Source organism: Pongo abelii, chromosome 7, assembly GCF_028885655.2.
Source record: "Pongo abelii isolate AG06213 chromosome 7, NHGRI_mPonAbe1-v2.0_pri, whole genome shotgun sequence".
NCBI classification, from domain to species: Eukaryota; Metazoa; Chordata; class Mammalia; order Primates; family Hominidae; genus Pongo; species Pongo abelii.
The window spans coordinates 140,745,563-140,767,124 of NC_071992.2; positions in this window are offsets into that span (position 1 = coordinate 140,745,563).

Sequence of the window (21,562 nt, forward strand, 5' to 3'; positions counted from 1 at the left end):
CCAAAACTGTGGGGTGTGACATAGAAGTGACTGAACGCTTCCTGGGGAGCTGGGGTTGGGGGCACTTCAACCACCACACAGCACAGCTTCATCAAAATGCAGCTTGCAACTTCTCCCCCAGGTGCCTTCCCGCTGCTGCAGGCCTCTGCTCCTTCACTTCCAACATCTCTCAAAATAAAAATCCCTCCTCCCGCTCTGAGCGATTCAGCTCTGCCTGCAGCTTGTACACGTCTCTCCCCCGGCAAAACAAGCGCTGGGCAGTTTAGCCAAATGGCACCCCCTTGAGTCCGCTGCAGGTCCTTCATTCACCCCGTCACATACAGAGGGGTTCTGAGTAAAAACAAAACGCTCTGCTGCTCAAGCCGGTGTGGCAAACACTCAGCCAAGCCTCAAGATCCTTCCAGGGAGAGTGTAGGTAGACAGTGTCCTGCTGGGGGGGGCGGGGGGGGGCGGGGGTGTCCCAAGGGCTGGCCCGCCTGCTGTCTGCTCCTCCTGGTCCCTGGTCAGGCAGCAGCCAGAGTCCCTCTGGACCTGCATCCTCACCCCAGCAGAAGTCTTTTGTCCAGGAGGCAAAAAGCCAGAGATTCTGCAGCAAGAATTCAAAGCAAACACAACAAAACAAAATTCATGGAAAGTAGATGGCTGCTAAGATATGGCAGGGGGGCCTGGAGGGAGCCTCCGGCTCTGACCTGCTCGGGGATGGGCCGCCTTCTCCTCCGCCTGTTGCTCAGTTTCTACCCCTGACGCTGGAGCTCACAGAGACGCCTTCCTTGTCCTGGTTCTCAACAGAGCTGTAGCTGACTCTGGCATTACCAAGCCTCCCCACATGCCCAGCCCCCTCACTCCAAAATCCTACTGGTTGTAACAGAGAATACCTTTGAACCAAGATTCTGTTTTAATCATCATTTACATTGTTTTCTTTCCGAAGGCCGCCTTGTATACCCTCCCTAACCCACAAACCTGTTAACATTGTCTTAAGGTGAAATGGCTGTAAAATCAGTATTTAACTAATAAATTTATCTGTATTCGTCTTTCAAAAAAAAAATGAGGAGTCTCTAGTTCAAAAACTATTAAGCATTTCAAGACAGCAACAGCAGAGCATTAAACCGAGCACAGGGTCCTCCTGAGCCCCATGCTATGTATGACTGCCAAGCTTGCACACCCATGACACCAGCCCTGACCCTAGCGTGTGTGTACTAAGGACAGCGAAGACAGAAACTGCATCTGTGATCCATGCATTCTCCAGGCCTTGGTCAGTGCCCCCTGACCCCTGCACACACACACATAGACACAAAAATGACAGCTGAGCGGATGTACAAATGAATGAATGAGCAATGTTGAAGATAGTTTTTATTCTACAGAAGACTGTATGTATGTGGTAGTTTCCTAAGGCTGCCATAACAAATGGCCACAACTCAGTGGCTTAAAACAACAGAAATTTATTTTCTCATAGTTCTGGAGGCTAGAAGTCCAAAGTGAAGGTGCTGGCAGGGCCACGCTCCCTCTGAAGGTTCTAGAGCAGAATCCTTCCTTGCCTCTTCCTAGATTCTGGCAGCTCTGGCTATCCTTGGTGTTCCTTGGATTGCAGCCACATCACTCCCATCTCTGACTCCACCTTCATATGGTATTCTTCCCGCTGCGTGTATCTTCAGGCATCTCCTCTTCTTATGAGGGCACCAATCATTAGATTTAATGCCCACCTGAATCCAGTGTAACCTCATCTTAACTATTTACATCTGCAAAGATCCCCATTTCCAAATAAGATCACATTCTGAGATTCCAGATGAACATGAATTTGAGGGTGGGCACTCACTATTCAACCCACTACATTTGTTAATAGGACATTCTTCAGAATGCCTCAAGGGTATTTGTTGCTGATATATGTTTAACAATGATGTGACTTATAACTTAATTTTATTTGCCAAGGGAACCTCGAAGGATCCATAAAACCATACAGGCTGTAAAGAGGCATGTATAATAAATGAAGTATAAACTGGGGAACTAAACATATTTAGATGTGGTCATGCAACCAGTTATTGTTGAAATATCTTGGAAATGTGAAGGGCAACAACAACAACAAAAATAAATGGGAAGATGCCCAATTTTCCATAGAAAACTTAAGTGAAATCCAGAATGGCAAAGTTTTCCGCCTGCATTTACACAGTGGCTTCCTGGGTTAGGGCTTCCTCTAGCAGAGCCCTAACACCAATGATTCCCCTCCTTCTAGGTGGAGACTAGGGGAAAGTCTAGCATGGCTAGAATGCCCCTGATGCTCAGCAGTTTGCATAAATTGTTTATTAAGGGTTAGGAACAGTCTATCACTTTGCATATGTTAAGTAGATAGGAATCTCAGCCAGGCCCATTGGGGGTTTTAATTAAAATAAACTGTTAACATTTATTTTTCTTCATGGAATGTTTATTGTTTCATTAATTATTTAGGCCATCACAGATGCACGGAGGGTTTAAGGTTTTGTTAATGTGTTCTCCTGTAAAAGAAAGAGGAGAATGTTGGTTGGGTAATAAGAGGAATCATGTTTAATACTCATTTGATAGTAAAATAGTTTAATATTCATTTGATAGTAAAAACAAGGGGCCTATGGACTATTTCCCGTTCCCCAGATGCCCAGCCAGGTCACTTGGTCTCTTTTACTATTTATTTATTTATTTATTTATTTATTTATTTTGGAGACAGAGTCGCACTCTGTCACCCGAACTGGAATGCAGTGGCACAATCTCAGCTCACTGCAACCTCCACTTCCTGGGTCCAAGCAAATCTTGTGCCTCAGCCTCCCAAATAGCTGGGACTACAGGCATGCTCCACAATGTCCAGCTAATTTTTGTATTTTTAGTAGAGACAGGTTTTCACCATGTTGGCCAGGCTGGTCTCAAACTCCTGACCTCAAATGACACACCCACCCCGGCCTCCCAAAGTCCTGAAATTACAGGTGTGAGCCACCGCACCCGGCCAGTCACTTAGTCTCTTAAGTCACTTAGTCTGCCTTTAACATGAGAAGCAGAGACATAAAGGCTTTACATTAGAACTTCTGACTCACAGCCAGGCTCAGTAGTTACCGCCAGTAATTTGAGAACTTTGGGAGGCTGAAGCTAGAAGGTTCCTTGAGGCCAGGAGTTCAAGAACAGCCTCGGCAACATAGCCAGACCCCATCTCTACAAAAACTTTTAAAAAACAATCTCAGCTACTTGGGAGACAGAGGCAAGAGGATCACTTGAGGAAAGGAAAGAAAAACTTCTGAGTCAAGAAAGAAAGAGAGAGAGAAGAAAGAAAGAGAGAGAGAGAGAAGAAAGAGAGAGAGAAGAAAGAGAGAGAGAAACGAAAAGAAAAGGAAGGAGGGAGGGAAGGAAGGAAGGAGAAAAAAATAAAAGAAAGAGAAAGAGAGAGGGAGGGAAGAAGGAGGAGGAGGAGGAGAAGGAAGGAAGGAAGAGAAAGAAAGAAAGAAAAAAAGAAAGAAAGAAAGAAAGAAGACTGACTTTTGAGTCACCTAATGCTAATAGAGTTCTTCTGTGGGCATCCATGCTGTTTTGTTCCACCTTGCCACCCCTTCCCCTATTTCCTCCAAGTGCAGCAGAAGATGCCGCAGCCCCTCAACCAACCAACCATGCTAGTTTGTGGTGGATTTATTTGTAGGGAGCTGATGGTTCTGGTCTTTTCTCTCAAGACTCATTTCTCTGAAATGGGCTATAGACTGGAACTGCTTTGCTGCCCCAGTGTTGCCAACGCCCCTTGTCTGGAATGTATTCCTCCGGTGTAGCCTCAAGGGCATTGTTAGGAAGTATGGTAAGATAAATCTCTGTTGCTGTCAGGTTGTGTCCTCAGATGCCTTCTGAATACCCCCTCTCATGGGCTGAGTCTCTCAACCCCAACATACACAAAATGGAGCAAAGATTTTTATCCAGGACTGGATCCACGACCGTGGGAGATTAGCAGGACCAAACACCATTTATTTCATCATTCATTTCATTGTGTCTTTCTTTTTTCATGTATTCACTCGATCAGCAAGTATTTATTGAATGTTTGCTATGTACTGGTCACTGGGCTAAGCTCTGGAAGAGACAATGATGAATAAGGCTAAATAAGACAGCGATGAATAAGGCCATTCCATTTTCTTCCTTGACTTGCTGGAAGAAAATGGAAATATATAATATATAAGTAATGAGCAAATAAAGAAGAGAGCAGGTTATAAGAATGCACTAGGAAAATAGGACGCTGAGAAAAAGCAGCTTGGAAAAGGGCACTTTAGGTGGGCAGGTAAGGCTGCTCTGAATGAGGAGGTGACATTTGAGTTGAGATTCATGAATTAAAAGGGATCCCTGTGAAAACCTGAAGGAGAGCATCCCCAAGAGGGGAAGCAGGGATAAATGCTGTCAGACAGCAGAGGACCTGGATCATGTTAAGAACAAACTGCGGACCAATGTGGCTAGAGGAGAGTGAGCAAGGGTGAGATTGATGTGAGATGAGTTTATAAGGCTGGGAAGGGGCCAGATTGTGCTGGCTTAGGTGGGGGCATGTGGACAATGGCCTAAGTACAATGGGAAGACAGTGGAGGGTTTTAAGTATATGGAAAATGAATTCCAGGTACAAATGAGGATTGCAGTTTCTGGTTAGAGGGTTTTAAGTGCATGGAAAATGAATTCCAGGTACAAATGAGGATTGCAGCTTCTGGTTAGAAATCTGGGCAGAAGATAATGGTGACTGTACTAGGGTGAAGGAATAGGTGTGGAGAGTTGTGGACACATTCAAGATATGTTTTAGGTTAGAGTTAAAAGAACTTGCTGACAGAATAGTTGTAGAGAATTAGGAAAGGAAAGATGCAAGGATGACTCATAACTTTTTGAAAAGCTGGACAACCAAGGGGTCAAAGAAGAAATAGAAGAGAAATTATAAAGTATCTTGAGACAAAAATGAAAACAGAACATACCAAAACTGACAGGATGCAGCAAAAGCACTACTAAAAGAGAAATTCAGAGTGATAAATACCTACATTAAGAGAGAAGATCTCAAATAAGCAACCTAACTTTACATTTCAAGGAACTAGAAAAATAAAAACAAATCTAAGCCCAAAGTTAGGAGAAGGAAAGAAATAATAAAAATTAGAGCAGAAATAAATGGAACAGAAAATGAAAAGCAATAGAAAAAAATCAACAAAACTAAGAGTTTTTTGAAAAGATAAACAAAATCGACAAACCCTTACCAAGACTAACTAAAAAAGAGAACACTCAAATAAACAAAATCACAAATGAAAGTAGAAACTTTACAACTGGTCCTATAGAAATAAAAAGCATAATAAGAGACTACTACAAACAGTTGTGTGTCTATGAACCAGATAACCTGGAAGAAATGGGTAAGTTCCCAGAAACATACAACCAAGACTAAATCACAAAGAAATAAAAGATTTGATCACTACCATGAAGATTGAATTACTAACCCGAAACCTCCCAAGAAAGAAAGGCCCAGGACTAGAGGGCTTCACTGGTGAATTCTACCAAACATTTAAAGAAGAAATAACACCAGTCCTTCTCAAACCTTGAAAAAATTGAAGAAGAAAGAACATTTCCAAACTCATTTTATGATGCCAGCATTACACTGATATCAAAGCCAGCAGAGAAATCCCAAGAAAAGAAAACTATTGGCCAGGCGTGGTGGCTCACGCCTGTAATCCAGCACTTTGGGAGGCCGAAGTGGGTGGATCACCTAAGGTCAGGAGTTCAAGACCAGCCTGGCCAACATGGCGAAAGCCCATCTCTACTAAAAATATAAAAATGAGCCAGGCATGGTGGTGGGTGCCTGTAATCCCAGCTACTCAGGAGGCTAAGGCTGGAGAATCACTTGAACCCAGGAGGTGGAGGTTGCAATGAGCCAATATCATACCATCTCACTCCAGCCTGGGTGACAAGAGTGAAACTCCATCTCAAAAAAAAAGGAAAGAAAGAAGGAAGGCAGGAAAGAGAGAAAGAAAGAGAGAAAGAAAGAAAGAAAACTATTCACCAATAACCCTGATGAACATAGATGCAGAAAATCTTACCCATTTTGTCTTGGGATGATGATGACAGTGATGGTGTTGATGATAGGCAGAATATTTTTTGTAAACTCTGAGGAATAGAGAAGCAGCCAGAAATTTTTGATCATTCACTAATGTGCCAGGCACTATACAGAAGACTTCATACATTATCATTTTTAACTCTCCTATAACCCTATAATGTAGGCTCAATTATTAACACCAATGTAAAAATGAAGCTGAATCACAAAGTGTTTAAGTGACTTGCCCCAGGTAACACAATAGAAAGCAACAAGGACGGAGAGCTGGGCTCAGTGGCTCACACCTGTAGTCCCAGCTACTCAGGGGGCTGAAACAAGAGGATCACTTGAGTGCAGGAGTTTGAGGCCAGTCTGGACAACATAGCAAGACTCTATCTCTTAAAAGATAAAAAAGAGAGAGAGAGAAATGAAGGCAGAAATGGAATTCTACCCACAAGAACCTCCCTAAAAATCCAAGTTCATGACTACCTTGTTTCCTCTGCATCCCCATTACCTAACACAGTACCTGTTACAGAGTAGGAACTCAATTAGTGTTGATTGTAAGGATATGGCTAGGGGTGCCTGACGCCAAGTCCATACACCACGATGTCCATCCACACAGATGTGGCAAGAAAATAATATAAAACCACTTCTGAAGTCATGACTCCCTGACTCACCTGTTTTTCCCCCTGTATCTCCCTTTCTGCTTTAGATCAGGCCCAGTGTAGCATCTTCATGATTTTGGTTACAGAAGAGAGAGCTGCAGGCACCTATATGAAAGAGGACCCATGGGCAGGAGAAGAGATGATTATGAGAAAATCCAGGGAGAGCTATTTCCTGAGATAGAGCTGAAAGTAAACTAGACTTCTCTATGAGGAGATGATAATAGCAAGTAACATCTTCCAAAAGCTAATATGCTCTATTCAATTAATCACAAAAATTTATGAGTTGGGGACTAGTAACATAATCACCATTTTATAGATGTAGAAACTGCAGGAAGGTAGGCTGGGGCAAAGCGGCTCACACCTGTAATCCCAGCACTTTGGGAGGCTGAGGCGGGTGCATCATGAGGTCAGGAGTTCAAGACCAGCCTGGCCAACATGGTGAAACCCCATCACTACTAAAAATACGAAAATTAGCCAGGTGTGGTGGTGGGTACCTGTAATCCCAGCTACTCAGGAGGGTGAGGCCTGAGAATTGCTTGAACCTGGGAGGTGGAGGTTGCACTGAGTCAAGATGGCATCACTCCAGCCTGGGCGACAAAGTGAGACTCTGTCTCAAAAAAAAAAAAAAAAAAGAAATTGCAAGAAGGAGAGGTTGAATGACCTCTCTAAGGCACCCTGGTAGGTGGCACAACTGGGGCTCAAATCCAGGCAGCCCCTCTGCTCATGACCATTACACCAGAATCTGGGAGGCATGTACTGTGGATGAGATGAGATTTTCCCTAGATTCCATAGCAATAAGCCCCAAACCCTGCCCTGACCACACAATACACCACCATCACCACAGGAGGATTGCCTAGGCTGGGTTAAGACCCACACACGATTTGTGTGGTCTTGTGCAAGTTGCCCAGTCTCTCTTGGGCTCAGTTTCATTGTTAATAGAGCAGGTATAAAACTCAGCTCACAGGGCTGTTGATAAGGTTTGGCTCTGTTCCCACCCAAATCTCACCTTGAATTGTGGCTCCCATAATTCCCACATGTTGTTGGAGGGACCAAGTCGGAGATAATTGAATCATGGGCTGTTTCCCCCATACTCTTTTTTGTGGTAGTGAATAAGTCCCACAAGATCTGATGGTTTTGTAAGAGGAATCCCCTTTCACTTGGCTCTCATTCTTTCTTGCCTGCTTCCATGTAAGACATGTCTTTTGCCTTTACCATGATTGTGAGGCCTCTCCAGCCATGTGGAACTGTGAGTCCATTAAACCTCTTTTTCTTAATAAATTACCCAGTCTCGGGTAATCAAGAGAACGCATGAGTGGCCTGTGTTGCACACATTCCATTTATCAGCAGCATGAAAACGGACTGATATAGCTGTAATGCAGATTAAGTGAAATAGAATGCAAGACTTTTCATGGGACAAGGCCTGAGAAAAATACTGAGAATAAACGTAGGCTTGGACAAGGCCTGAGAAAAATACTGAGAATAAACGTAGGCTTTGGGCTGTATTTTGGGGTATTAATTTACATTGTTTTCTTTTACCCAGTTATTCCTTTCCCTTTGTTGCTATGCATGTTTGTGGCCCGCTACCTACTGGTCACCCCAGGATGGATGTAACGGGAGAGAGTAGAAATAGCCTGCCCATCTTCCTGAAATTTTTTCCCAAAAGCCTAATCCCCAGGATCAGGAAGGAATCCCAGGGACAAACTAAAAGTCTTTTCAAGAAGCCTGGGGACAAAATGAAGAAAGGAAAATTCTGCTTGGGATGGGTATTTGAGATTTGGATGGGGGAAATGAGAGATGAGAAAGGTCTATAGGTCCTGGCTGAGGAGGGTGAAGAAAGGAAAATTCTGATGGGAAGGGGATTTGAGATTTGGGATGGGGGAAATGAGGGATGAGAAAGGTCTATAGGTCCTGGCTGAAGAGGGAAGCAGGTCCTACATCCCAATATAGTCTCTGGGTTTATCTGGGCAGGCAGAAGTACAGGAAGACTCCTTCAAAAGTCCCTTGACCCAAGTGCAGTGAAGAACGCTCAGAGGCCACGTAGATGTAGACAGTGGTAATCACAGCTGATCACCCACCATCCTTCCACACTTTGGCATCATCATAATCTTAAAATCACAGCAAAATCTCAGGTATCAGGAGGGCCTGCATAACTATGACCCAGCCCTCAGTGGAGAGAAGTCCAGCAATGAGGTCAGGCCAGGTGCAGTGGCTCATGCCTATAATCCCAGCACTTTGGGAGGCCGAGGTGGGAGGAAATCATTTGAGCCCATGAATTCAAGACCGGTTTGAGCATTATAATAAGATCTTGTCTCCACACACACACAAAAATGATTACATTTTTTATTTAAAATTAAAATTTTAAATTTAATTTAATTTAAAATTTAAACCACCAGTATGGTGGTGCAGGTGCCTGTAGTCCCAGCTACCCAGGAGGCTAGGATGGGAGGATCACTTGAGCCAAATAGTTTGGGGCTGCAGTGAGCTATGATTACACCGCTGCACTGCAGCCTGGGGAATAGAGTGAGACCCTGTATCTTAAAAAAGGTGTGGGGCGTTGGGGGATGAGGTCAGTTTCCTATCAGCCAGGAGGAAGACCACCTTGAGATAGAAATAAAGTTGAATTATAGAAAATAATGCAGCCACTACTTGTTCCAAATGTAGGGGTTAACTGTCCACTCACAATCAAGAGAACGCATGAGTGGCCTGTGCTGCACACATTCCTTATTGCACTGCTGGCTGGGACTCCTTGACCTGTTAAGGTTGAGGGAACAGTGCAAGCTCAGGCCCTTCTTCCAGCACCCCCATGCCATTCCTAGAACAGCCAGGAGCAGATCCAGGTTCAATGGGGCATTGAACTTAAGCATTTGTGGCCCTGTTTAAGAAAAAGAATCAAAATTACACATACAAAGTTAGGAACAAAAGTGACCTCTGCTGGCTTCTGAAGTCATGCCTGGCTCCCACTGCTGGCACCAGCCTTCGAGTGCCCATGGCCCGTCCCTGCATGACAAACACACTTGCAGCCAGGCCCTCAGTGCTACCTGCCCCTAGACCGAGAGATAATACCAACGACCTTAACAGCCCTGGTAGTCACTGCAGTGCTTGCTGCCAAGGGTGATGCAGTTGTCCATGTTCCAGAGCCCCGCTGCCTGAGCCAACAAGACACAGCACCTCCCAGACCCCAGAGCAGGCATGTAGCCCACACTTGGCCCTGCTGGAGGGACAGCCACAGCGTACTGCAGCTTAGTCACTGTAATCACAAAAATGTGGTAACAGATTCACAATATAAAACAAGTAAACTCACCCTTCAAGAACACATTGTGGGGCTGAGCACGGTGGCTCATGCCTGTAATCCCAGCAACTCAGGAAACTGAGGCAGGAGGATCACTTGAACCCAGGAGGTAGAGGTTGCAGTGAGCTGAAATTGTGCCACTGCATTCCAGCTTGGGTGACAGAGTGAGACTCTGTCTTAAAAAAAAATGCTTTAAAACTTGGAATGTAAATACATAAGTGTCTACTATATTATTTTCAGTACATTTGACATATTTTGTAATTAAAATAAACTTAATAATATATTTAAAAATAAGTAAATAAATATTTCCAAAAAAAGACTAGTAATAGTCTACACCTCACAGAAACCTTAGAAAACTTAATTAATACAAAGCATTGGAATCAGGGCCAGGCACATGGTAAACACTTGCTGAATATTCATTGTTTTCCTCAGTGCCACTGTTTTACATAATTTTAAAGCTTTCTTTTTTTTTCTTTTTTTTTTTTTAACTGTCCTAGAAGTCAACTGAGATGGGACAGAAAGGAAAGAAAACCCTGGAAGGTCTTCTTGAAGAAGGTGATCCTAAATCTGAATCCAAATTTTCAGAAATGTGTCTCCTGGGTGAAGGTAGCAAGACTTTGCCCAGCAACCCCTCCAACCCCATTTTTTTTTTTTTTTGAGACGAGTGGAGTCTCACTCTCTGTCACCCAGGCTGGGGTGCAGTGGCACGATCTCAGCTCACTGCAACCTCCACCTTCTAGGTTCAGGCAATTATTGTGCCTCAGCCTCCTGAGTAGCTGGGACTACAGGCATCTGCCACCATGCTCAGCTAATTTTTGTATTTTTAGTAGATTTGGGGTTTCACCATGTTGGCCAGGCTGGTCTTGAACTCCTGAGTTCAGGTGATCCACCTACCTCAGCCTCCGAAAGTGCTGGGATTACAGGCATAAGCCACAGCACCCAGCCCCACCCAGCTCCCCCCAGCCTCTTTTAACCTCGCCTGTCTTACTCACATATTTTCCCAGCTGCTGGTCTGTGCTCTTCCTCTCCTCTCTGTCTTTCATGTAAACCCCTCTCTAGAGGCTCTGTGGTTCCCAGGGGCCTTTCACGCACTGCCTAGAGAAAGGCCACTTACTGGCTAGTGTTCGCCACTCTCCCTCATGTGTCCTTGATTACAGGGACCAAGAGGTAAAATCAAACCATTTTCCAGCCTCCTCAGTAGTCAGGAGTAGCCATAGGAACCCATTTTGCCTTCTAGAGGCGGGCGGAAGTCCATGGGGCAGATGCTTCTTAGGTCTTTCTGCTCTGTCTTAATTGCTCAGGAAGCCCGGAAGTCCAGCAGCCATCTCAAAACCACAAAATTAAAGGGTCCCACCGAGGCTGAGAAGGAGCCTGGCGGACTGAGGATTTCCCTTTGCAGCAACACGAGCCCTGGACCCCTTTAATGAAAAGTAATGGCAAAAACCGTGATTACTTTTGCACCAACTCGTAAAAAGGGGTCCAGGGCTGCAAAGGGAAATTGTGTTGAAGTTTCCATTACTTGTTGCCAAACACACTCACGCACCTGACTATCCTGTCAGTAAGGGATTGTTTTTTGGTGTTTGTTTGTTTTGAGACGGAGCTTCGCTCTTGTTGCCCAGGCTGGAGTGCAATGGCGCTATCTCGGCTCACCTCAACCTCCGCCTCCGCTTCCCGATTCTTCTGCTTCAGCCTCCGAGTATCTGGGATTACAGGCATGCGCCACCACGCCCAGCTAATTTTGTATTTTCAGTAGAGATGGGGTTTCTCCATGTTGCTCAGGCTGGTCTGGAACTCCCGACCTCAGGTGATCCGCCCGCCTCGGCCTCCCAAAGTGCTGGGATTACAGGCATGAGCCACCGCGCTAGGCCATAAGGGATATTTAATGGAGATGCATTGACAAAAGCCTGTGGGGGCCCTTGAGGAGCCCTGGACATCCCCTCCATCTGAAGGCCAAATACCGCACATTCCTCACCACCCTCAGCTGCCTCGGTGCAGGTGCCTGCTTCCATCTAGTGTCCATATTTTAGAACTACACCACTGCTTTGGGACATGAACTATTTTTCCTTCAGCACTTTCTTTTTTCCTTCCATCATTCATTCATTCATTCATTTGTTCATTTATGAAAGGAAAATAAAATCTCAGGATCTCGATTTAACCTACCAAAAGGAAAAAGAATAAGCCAAAAGCCAAGTCACGCAAGAAGCTGCCTTTTCTTTTGTTCCTAAGCAGATGCTACAGATAAAAGGCCAGATATCTCCAGCTGCTGGATGTCCACCTTATCTTATCAAGTGCCGATTTACTGAGCATGAGACAAATACATAACTGACTATTCCCCTACCTGCTCCTTGTCTCTTGCAACATGTGGATTCTGTGATGTGACTGGACCTTCCCTCTTTCCCCTCCAGCCTGCTCTTCCCCTTTAGATCTTGAAGCCCACAAAATCATCTTTGGAGAACGGCACAGATCACAGACTGTTTCTGTGTTTCTATATTCCCTTCTTCTGGCATGTGCCTTACATTGGCTTCTAAACTTTACAAACTTCTAAATTGACTGAGACTTGTGTCAGACATATTTTGTTTGACAAATTGGCATCCAACAGAAGGGACTCTGAGTGGAGGTGGTCCTGACTTTTGAGAAATCTGCCTTCGGTGCTTGGTACCAGCCCGGGCTACTTTTATTGCTCAGACTGTTACAGGAAAGGGGTCTGGAGCCACACCACAGAGTGAGTTCTTGGATCTCTCACAGGAAAGAATTCTGGGCCAGTCACAGAGCACAGTGAAAAAAGCAAGTTTATTAAAGACTACTCTATTACAGAGTAGGGCATCCTCAGAAAACAACAAGAGGAGGCCAGGCACAGTAGCTCACACCTATAATCCCAGCACTTTGGAAAGTGAGGTGCGACAACTGCTTGAGACCAGGAGTTCAAGACCAGCCTGGACAACATAATGAGACTCCATCTCTACTAAAAATTAAAAAAATTCGCCCTGCGTAGTAGCATACCTGCAGTCCCAGCTGCTAGAGAAACCAGGCAGTAGGATCTCATGAGTCTGGGATGTCAAGGCTGCAGTAAGCCATTATTGCGCCACTGCACTCCTGCCTGGGTGACAGATAAGGCTTATCTCAAAAGAAAAAAAAAGGAAAAGAAAAAAAAGCAAGAGTAGGACTCTGAACACAAATAAAATGCTATATAATAAGGGAGCTGGCCAGGCGCGGTGGCTCACACCTGTAATCCCAACACTTTGGGAGGCCAAGGCGGCTGTATCACTGGAGGTCAGGAGTTCAAGACCAGTCTGGCCAACATGGTGAAACCCTGTCTCCATCAAAAATATAAAAAATTAGCCAGGTATGGTGGTGTGCACCCATAATCCCAGCTACTCAGGAGGCTGAGGCAGGAGAATCATTTGAACCTGGGAGGCAGAGGTTGCAGTGAGCAGAGATCATACCACTGCACTACAGCCTGGGTAAAAAAGCGAGACTCTGTCTCAAAAAAAAAAAAAAAAAAAAAAGAAGAAGAAGAAGAAAGCAAGCTAAGAATAATGAACTTATGTGCTTTATTATAAAGGCTTGTGACCAGCTTGTGACAGGCTGATGTTATCCTCTTGTGTAACTATTGAGTTCAGCAGGAATTTAGGGATATACTATTACCTATTAGTATAAGAAACCTATTATCTATTAGTATAAGAAGCCTATTCTTAGACCAAGAATACTTTTTGGTCTTGAGATATCAGGACATCAAGACTTTTTGTTAAGTTCTGGGTCTTGTTTACTTATCATTAACTTATTCTCTCAACCATAAAGGTCTTGTGAAGGAGAGTGCCTAACTTCCTGGGAATGGAATCCGGCAGGTTTCACTTCATTTGGCCTTATTCAAGACGGAGTCACTCTGGTTTGGACGCTTCTGATATATTTTCCTCCTCCCTTTTATAAGGGGATCCTTAATTCTAAGGGGTACAGAGGGACAGAGGTCCATCTTCAGAAATGTCTTCAAGCTGAACAAGGGCAATGATATTCCTCCCTAACCATTAGGATCCCTTGTATTTAGATTGGAGAGTTCACTCAGCAAGTGTTGGCATGGTGAGGACCAATCATTATTGTGACTTTCAACAAAAGGCGAAATCTGGAAAATTAGTAAGTGTTCAATTTAAAGAAGCTATTTAATAGGTTTACCTTGTTTTCTTTTCTTTTTCTTTTCTTTTCTTTTTGTTTTTTTTTTTTTTTTGACAGCATTTTGCTCTTGTTGCACAGGCTGGAGTGCAATGGCATGATCTTGACTCACTGCAACCTCCGCCTCCCAGGTTCAAGCGATTCTTCTGCCTCAGCCTCTTGAGTAGCTGGGATTACAGCTGTGTCCCACTATGCCCTGATAATTTTGTATTTTTAGTAGAGATGGAGTTTCACTATGTTGGCCAGGCTGGTCTTAAACTCCTGACCTCAGGTGATCTGCTTGCCTCAGCCTCCCAAATTGCTGGGATTACTGGTGTGAGCCACTGTTCCCGGCCAGGTTTACCTTGTTTTTTTGCACAAAAATTACAACAGCAATAGATTCCACAGCAACAAAACAGAATCTGTTCCAAGCATCTGAACAAAAAGGTTTTCCATGAACCAGACAATTGCTGGAACCACCCTGATATGGGGTCAACTGATAGTGTGTTAATGGCAGAGATATGGGTGTCTAAGTCCTTCATGGACTGAGTAATATTATGTGAATAGTATGGAATATACAAACAACATTCCATTTTGATGATAGCACAAGATCCTCCTTGAGACGCTGTTAAAATGCCCAAAGCCATGAGGTTTCGTAAGGCTACCTGTCTAATTTGAGAAGTCTCTTCAGTTAGTAGGATAATGGCATGCTGTGTAGTATTGAAAGCTGTAGCTGTATGTTGGAATACAGATTCAACTTGCCACTTGACATCCATTACAGCCACCTCTGACAGTAATATAGCCCTAGAGTAAAACCACCAAGGAGGGTCGGGCGCGGTGGCTCATGCCCATAATCCTAGCACTTTGGGAGGCCAAGGGGGGTGGATCATCTGAGGTCAGGCGTTCGAGACCAGCCTGGCCAACATGGCAAAACCCCGTCTCTACTAAAAATACAAAAAAATTAGCTGGGCGTGGTGGCAGGTGCCTGTAATCCCAGCTACTCCAGAGGCTGAGGCAGGAGAATTGCTTGAACCCAGGAGGCGGAGGTTGCAGTGAGCCGAGATCATGCCACTTCACTCCAGCCTGGGTGTAAGAGTGAAACTCCATCCTGGAAAAAAAAAAAGAAAAAAGAAAAAAAAAAAAACACCAAGGAGACCTCTTTGGTCACCTGTGGTGAGATTTCCCAACTTTCCAGTTAGACAGGAGAGAGTCTAATTTAGTGAGGATATATCCTGGGAGATAAGGATGACCCCATGTACATCTTCCAATCCAATTACAAGGTAAACACAGCCAGCCATGAGACCCACATGCCAATAGCCAGCCCCAAGAAGAAAGACAAGCAACCAGTGGCTAGGACTTATTCTGCCATTCCATCCACACTTGGTCACTTACAAGGGTGTGATTACGTTGTTGGGGTGGTAACCTTCCCATATTAAAGGTCTCAGTCTTTTCATAACTGTTACTGTGTATTTCAAAGCATAGGGACACAATGCTTGATACCTGCACTTGGACAGCTGTCATCCACCCAAGTCCATCATGCACAGCATAACAGGGCAGGATGGAATTTAGCTGTTTCCTCATTCAACCAAAAAGATGCTTCCTTGTTTCATTGTGGGAAATGAAAGGGCTGGACCCTTTGTTTTCATAGTACATGGAAAACGTGATGGTTATTCACTCCAATCATAATGATGATCCCATAAACTCATATTGGCTGGCAGGATGTATCATGGCAGCACCACGGTGGAGGAGAGCTGTAGTTCTCCACACACCCGGCAATTCATTTTGTTGTGTAGGGAGGCTGAAGTTTGCGCCCATTCAGCAAAGAGATTGCCTCTTAGCTAATACCAATATATGTCCAGAATTGGGATATTAATCCAGATTTTTATGTTATTCATCTTTCTTGTTTCTTCTGAGCAGGAGCCAGAGACCACTGGTTGATTCACAGGAATAAGTGGAATCAGTCTCTTGTGTTCCAGCAGCCTATGGGACTTCATAAGAAACAGACTTAATTCAAGATCAATGAACCCAGCTGCTTCTTCCTTGAAGTGTAACTGTGGTTGAAGCACTAAGGAGTACTTACTTGGTAGGGTCCTTTCCACTGTGGGAAAGTTGATCTACTAGGGACCATTTTTTCAACTCATTAACAGGACCCCATTTCCTGGCTGGATTACAATAGGATTTTTTTTCCTTAGTGAGGGAAGGAAGTCTCTCATTTCTGTATTCAAGAAGAGCTTTTTGCACCTGACCTAAGTTGGCAACATAATTCTGTAATTTGAAAGTATCTATATCTACTAGGAAATCAGCAATTCTTTCAGAAAGGCCTTTCCGTACATTATTTCAAAAGGGTTGAGCCTTCCATTGGGGCAGCCCAAACTTGCAACAAGGCCACAGGCAATAGATAGAGCCCGGTTTCTGATGTTTCCTTTCAGAGCTTAGCAAAGGTCCTCTTTAGAGTTTGATTGGTCCTTTCTACTTTTCCTGAAGACTGTGGCCTCCATGCAGAATGAAGACCATATTGAATTCCTAGAGCGGATGCTATGTCTTGGTTATTGTTGCTGTAAAGATGGGCCATTATCACTCTACAAGCTTTTAGGCAACCTGAATCTGGGAATCACTTCCTTAAATGAAAATTTAGAAACCTTGATTGACTTTTCAGGCCAGATAGGAAAAGCTTCAATCCAACAGGTAAAGAAAGATATCAACCAACACTGATAAATATTGGAATCCTTTACATGGGGGATTTGGGTATAGTGTGTTTGCCAATCTTCTTCTGCGTACGACCCCCTATGCTGAACAGGCTTTACTAATGGAGGAGGTAAAGGTTGGTTGTTTGAGGTTTTTTTTGGGCACACAATTCACAGGCCCAAGTCATTTGTTTTACTGTTCTAAGAAAGTCTTTTCGGCCAGGCACAGTGGCTCACGCCTGTAATCCCAGCACTTTGGGAGGCCGAAGTGGGTGGATCACGAGGTCAGGAGTTCAAGACCAGCCTGGCCAACCAACATGGTGCAACCCCCTCTCTACTAAAAATACAAAAATTAGCTGGGCATAGTGGCAGACGCCTGTAATCCCAGCTACTTGGGAGGCTGAGGCAGAGAATTGCTTGAACCCGGGAGGCAGAGGTTGCAGTGAGCTGAGATCGCACCACTGCACTCCAGCCTGGGTGACAGAGCGAGACTCCATCTCAAAAACAAAAAGAAAGTATTTTCCTATAAACAGATGAGCCCTATTAATTGAAATGAGAAATCTCTTCCCAAATGAGTAGAGCCATGCCAATACTTAACTATTTTCCATTGATCAGCTCTTGGTACATATCGTCTGTCATTTTCATCAATTAGCCATCTGGAACTGCTTATAGTTAACCCATGGGTTTTAGCCCATTTTTGTTCTTTTCTAGTATTAACCATGCTCTAGCTTTATCGTCACCAAGGCAGTGGGCACCAACATGCCTACCAGATTAACTGGTTCCCTCAAATGCAGCTGCCTCAGCTGTAGCATCTGCAAAAGAATGCTCTTTTATTATTTTGGAATTTTCTTTCTTTCTTTCTTTCTTTTTTTTTTTTTTTTTTTGAGACAGAGGCTTGCTCAAGTTGCCCAGGCTGGAGTGCAATGGCACAATCTCGGGCTCACTGCAACCTCCGCTGCCCAGGTTCAAGCAATTCTCCTGCCTTAGCCTCCCAGGTAGCTGGGATTACAGGCACGTGCCACCACGCCCGACTAATTTTTGTATTTTTAGTAGAGATGGGGTTTCACCCTGTTGGCAAGCCTGGTCTCGAACTCCTGACCTCATAATCCGCCCGCGTTAGCCCCTCAAAGTGCTGGGATTACAGGCTTGAGCCACCGTGCCTGGCCTATTTTGGAGTTTTCTTTTTGATGCCCCTTGCAGTGAATCACGGCAACTTCCTTAGGCAGCAAGGAAGCATCTAGCAGATTTAAAATTCCCAAATAATGTTCTATAGGGGAGCCCTTAGCAGTTAAAGAGTCCCCATTATTTCCAAATAGCAGCATGAGCGTGAAGCACCAGAAAGCCATACCTGGAGTTTGTGTACATGTTAATTCTTTTTTAAAATTATTATTCTTTTTTGAGACAGAGTCTCGCTCTGTCTCTAGCCTGGAGTGCAGTGGCACAATCTTGGCTCACTGCAACCTCTGCCTCCTGGGTTCAAGTGATTCTCCTCCCTCAGCCTCCTGAGTAATTGGGACTAGAGGTGTGCACCACCACACCCAGGTAATTTTTGTATTTTTAGTAGAGATGGGGTTTCACCATGTTGGCCAGGCTGTTCTGAAACTCCTGACCTCAAGTAATCCGCCTGCCTCAGCCTCCCAAAGTGCTGGGATTACACATGTGAGCCACCACACCCAGCCCTAGTGGCCCATCTTTTAAATCTGGCCAGCTAGAATAAATTTGTTCCATAGCTTGTGTACATGAATGATCTAGGGTGCCTGTGGATCCAAGTAGATAGGTAGCTAGGATTAAGGTCTTCTGTTATACTTTAAGAGTTATATCAAGAGTATCTAGCAATAAAGCCTGATACTTTAATAACTATCCCCTACTCATCTATTGGTGCCCTTTAGCTTCTAGGGCCTCTGTTATTTGGTGTGGGGTCAAAACCTCCAGATGTTGTCCCAAAGTTAATTTATTGTCTTCATCTATGAGAAGAGCAGTTGCTGCAACTGCCCTGAAACATCTGAGTCATCCTGAAGCCACATGGTCACTTGGTTAGAAAAATATGCCACGGGTCAAGGGATGTATCTCTGTTTCTAGACAAGAACATTTAGGGCTGTTCCTTGTTTCTCAACCACATAAAGGAAGAAAGTAAAGCCTGTCCCTAAACCCACAGGGAAGAATTGTCCAAGTTAACACAGAAACCAAATGATTATTAGGTAATCAAAAGTAAAGACCACAATAGGGGACTCAGCAAAAGAAATGTTTCACTAGAGAAGGGAAATGACAAAGGTCTAGAAAGGAATGTCCAAGTTCAGGCCAGTAGTGGCAAGCAGGACAAGATTTACATGGCCTTGCCATTTGTAACCAAAAAGTAAAAGTCATTGCATTAGCAAGGAGATGAAAAAGAACTGCTGAAAAGCAATCTCTGGTTTTCCATCCTGGAGCAGTTCACCTGTGGGGGACTGGTATAATTGCTGCCAGGCTTAATCTTTCACATTGGACCTTTTCATTTAAAACTTCTAAATGCGAAATTCCAAGTAAGCTTTGCAAAAAAGGAGAGACAATAAACAATTCATTTAAGTGGTCTAGATCTAGGGAAAGTAAATATTGCAGAGCCATTTGTCCCCAATGTCTTCTAGCAACATGCCAGAACAGACAGGCAAATGGCCCATAACCCAAAGGCAAACAAGGAAAAGGAAAGTTAGAAACCTCAGGACCGGTTCAGCTAGATCTCTCTCATAAAGCAGCAGTAGACCATAGAAAGCAATCAGGAAACTGGCAAGTGGCAGCCTTTGGAAAGCTCTTACAGAGAGCACAAGGAGGACGAATCCACAGTGAATAATGGTTAACATCCCATTGTGCTAAACCCATTTTCAGCTGTGAGGGGCCTTTAATCCTCCCAAGTAGGCCTCAAACCCAATCTTAGATAAGTGTCCTTGTCCTTCATCGGTATAAAAATGTATTCCCCTACTTACCCAAAGTCAGTCAGTTGGTCCTGCGCAGGCTATTTCTTTTGGGTTGAAGGTCTCACCTCAATAAAGTCCTTGGGAGTTGCCCCAGGAAATGTTACTTAAAAGGAATTTTGTTCCAGACCCAAAAAGCAGGTTCTTGGATCTCAGACAGGAAAGACTTTAGGGCCAGTCACAGAGCACAGTGAAAGAAGCGAGTTTATTAAAGACTACTCTATTACAGAGCAGGGTGTTCTCAGAAAGCAAGATGAGGACCCCACACCAAAAATTATGTAGCTAGCTAAGAATAATGGTCTCGTGTGCTTTAGTACAACAGCTTGTGATCCGCTTGTGGCAGAGTATTAGTAGTGTTATTCTCTGTGTAGCTATTGATTTCAGCAAACATTTATGAAAATACTATTATCTTTAAAGAGAAACCTATTCTTAAACTAATAATGTTTTCTGTTCTCAAGATATCAGGACATCAGGACATTTCCTTAAGTTCTGGGTCTTGTTTAGTGAGTAAGAATCATTAGCTTGTTCAACCAAAAGGTCTTCTTATGGGTAGAGGGTGTCCAGGTTCATGACATCTTGAACAAAGAATTGGACAAAATGTACAAACCAAGGAAAGAATGAAGCAACAAAATCAGATTTATTGAAAATGAAAGTACACTCCCCAGGATGGGAGCAGCCCCTGTCTAGGGGCTCAAGAGCCAGGTTACAGAATCTTCTGGGGTCCAAATACCCACTAGAGGTTTCCCATTGGTCACCTGGTGTTCACCCCATGCAAATGAAGTAGTGGCCTGCAATCAGAGGCTGAAGTAAAGTTACAAACTTGCACTCCTATGCAAACGTCTGATTGAGGCCATTATTTCATTTGCATGGAGTGCACAGCAAGTGGCCAATGGGAAACCTCTAGTGGGTATTTGGATTGATTGGTGGCTTTCTGCAACCAATCAGAGGTACTTTCAATTTTCCATCTGCCCTGCAGAAAAGCAGGTTTGCAAAGGGAGTAACCTCTGGTCCTTCTGTTACTTAGGCATGGATAGTTGGTTTTTTCCTTTTGATTTAGTTCTACCAAGTCAGTGTGAATCAGCCTTAGGTTCCCTGCCTCCAGACCCTATTCTCCTGCCTCAGTCTTATGATGGAGAGTACTTAACTTTCTGGGAATGTAACCCAGCAGGTTTTGCTTTATTCAGCCTTTATTCAAAATGGAGTCACTCTGGTTTGGACTCCTCTGATAGTGGGAGTGAAGTAGAAGTGATAGGGTTTCTTTACAGTTCTTATATCCAACTATTTGATTTAGTCTATAGGGAATTCTCCTTTGTCTTCTTTAGGAATATCAAAGCATTTCAACAGGTATTTAGTACCTGAGAGCTAGCCAACTTGTTACTTTGTATCTTTTTAAGTATCTACTCTTTACTAGTTATTGTCTAAGACACTATAATGTCTCTATTCACTATAGCAATCTTCTGAAGATTAGATTCCATTTTATAAGTGAAGATTCCAATTTTGAGGGGTGATACGATTTATTGGAACTCAGATCCTTCCGACTTTCAAATAGTTGTTTCTTGGACCAAAGGACAGTGAAATGGTGATGACTACATCTGCATGAAAAGGGAACAAGGAAGCTGTATCTGACTCTTCACTTTCAGCAAATAAGGTGGCTGCTGATGCTAACCTGAGAGCAGCATTAGGCTATGGGAAAGCTTTCTCCAAATTCAGATCATCATTTTGTTACAGGAAAGGGGTCCCGATGCAGACTACAACAAGGGGTTCTTGGATCTCATGCAAGAAAGAATTTAGGGCAAGTCCGC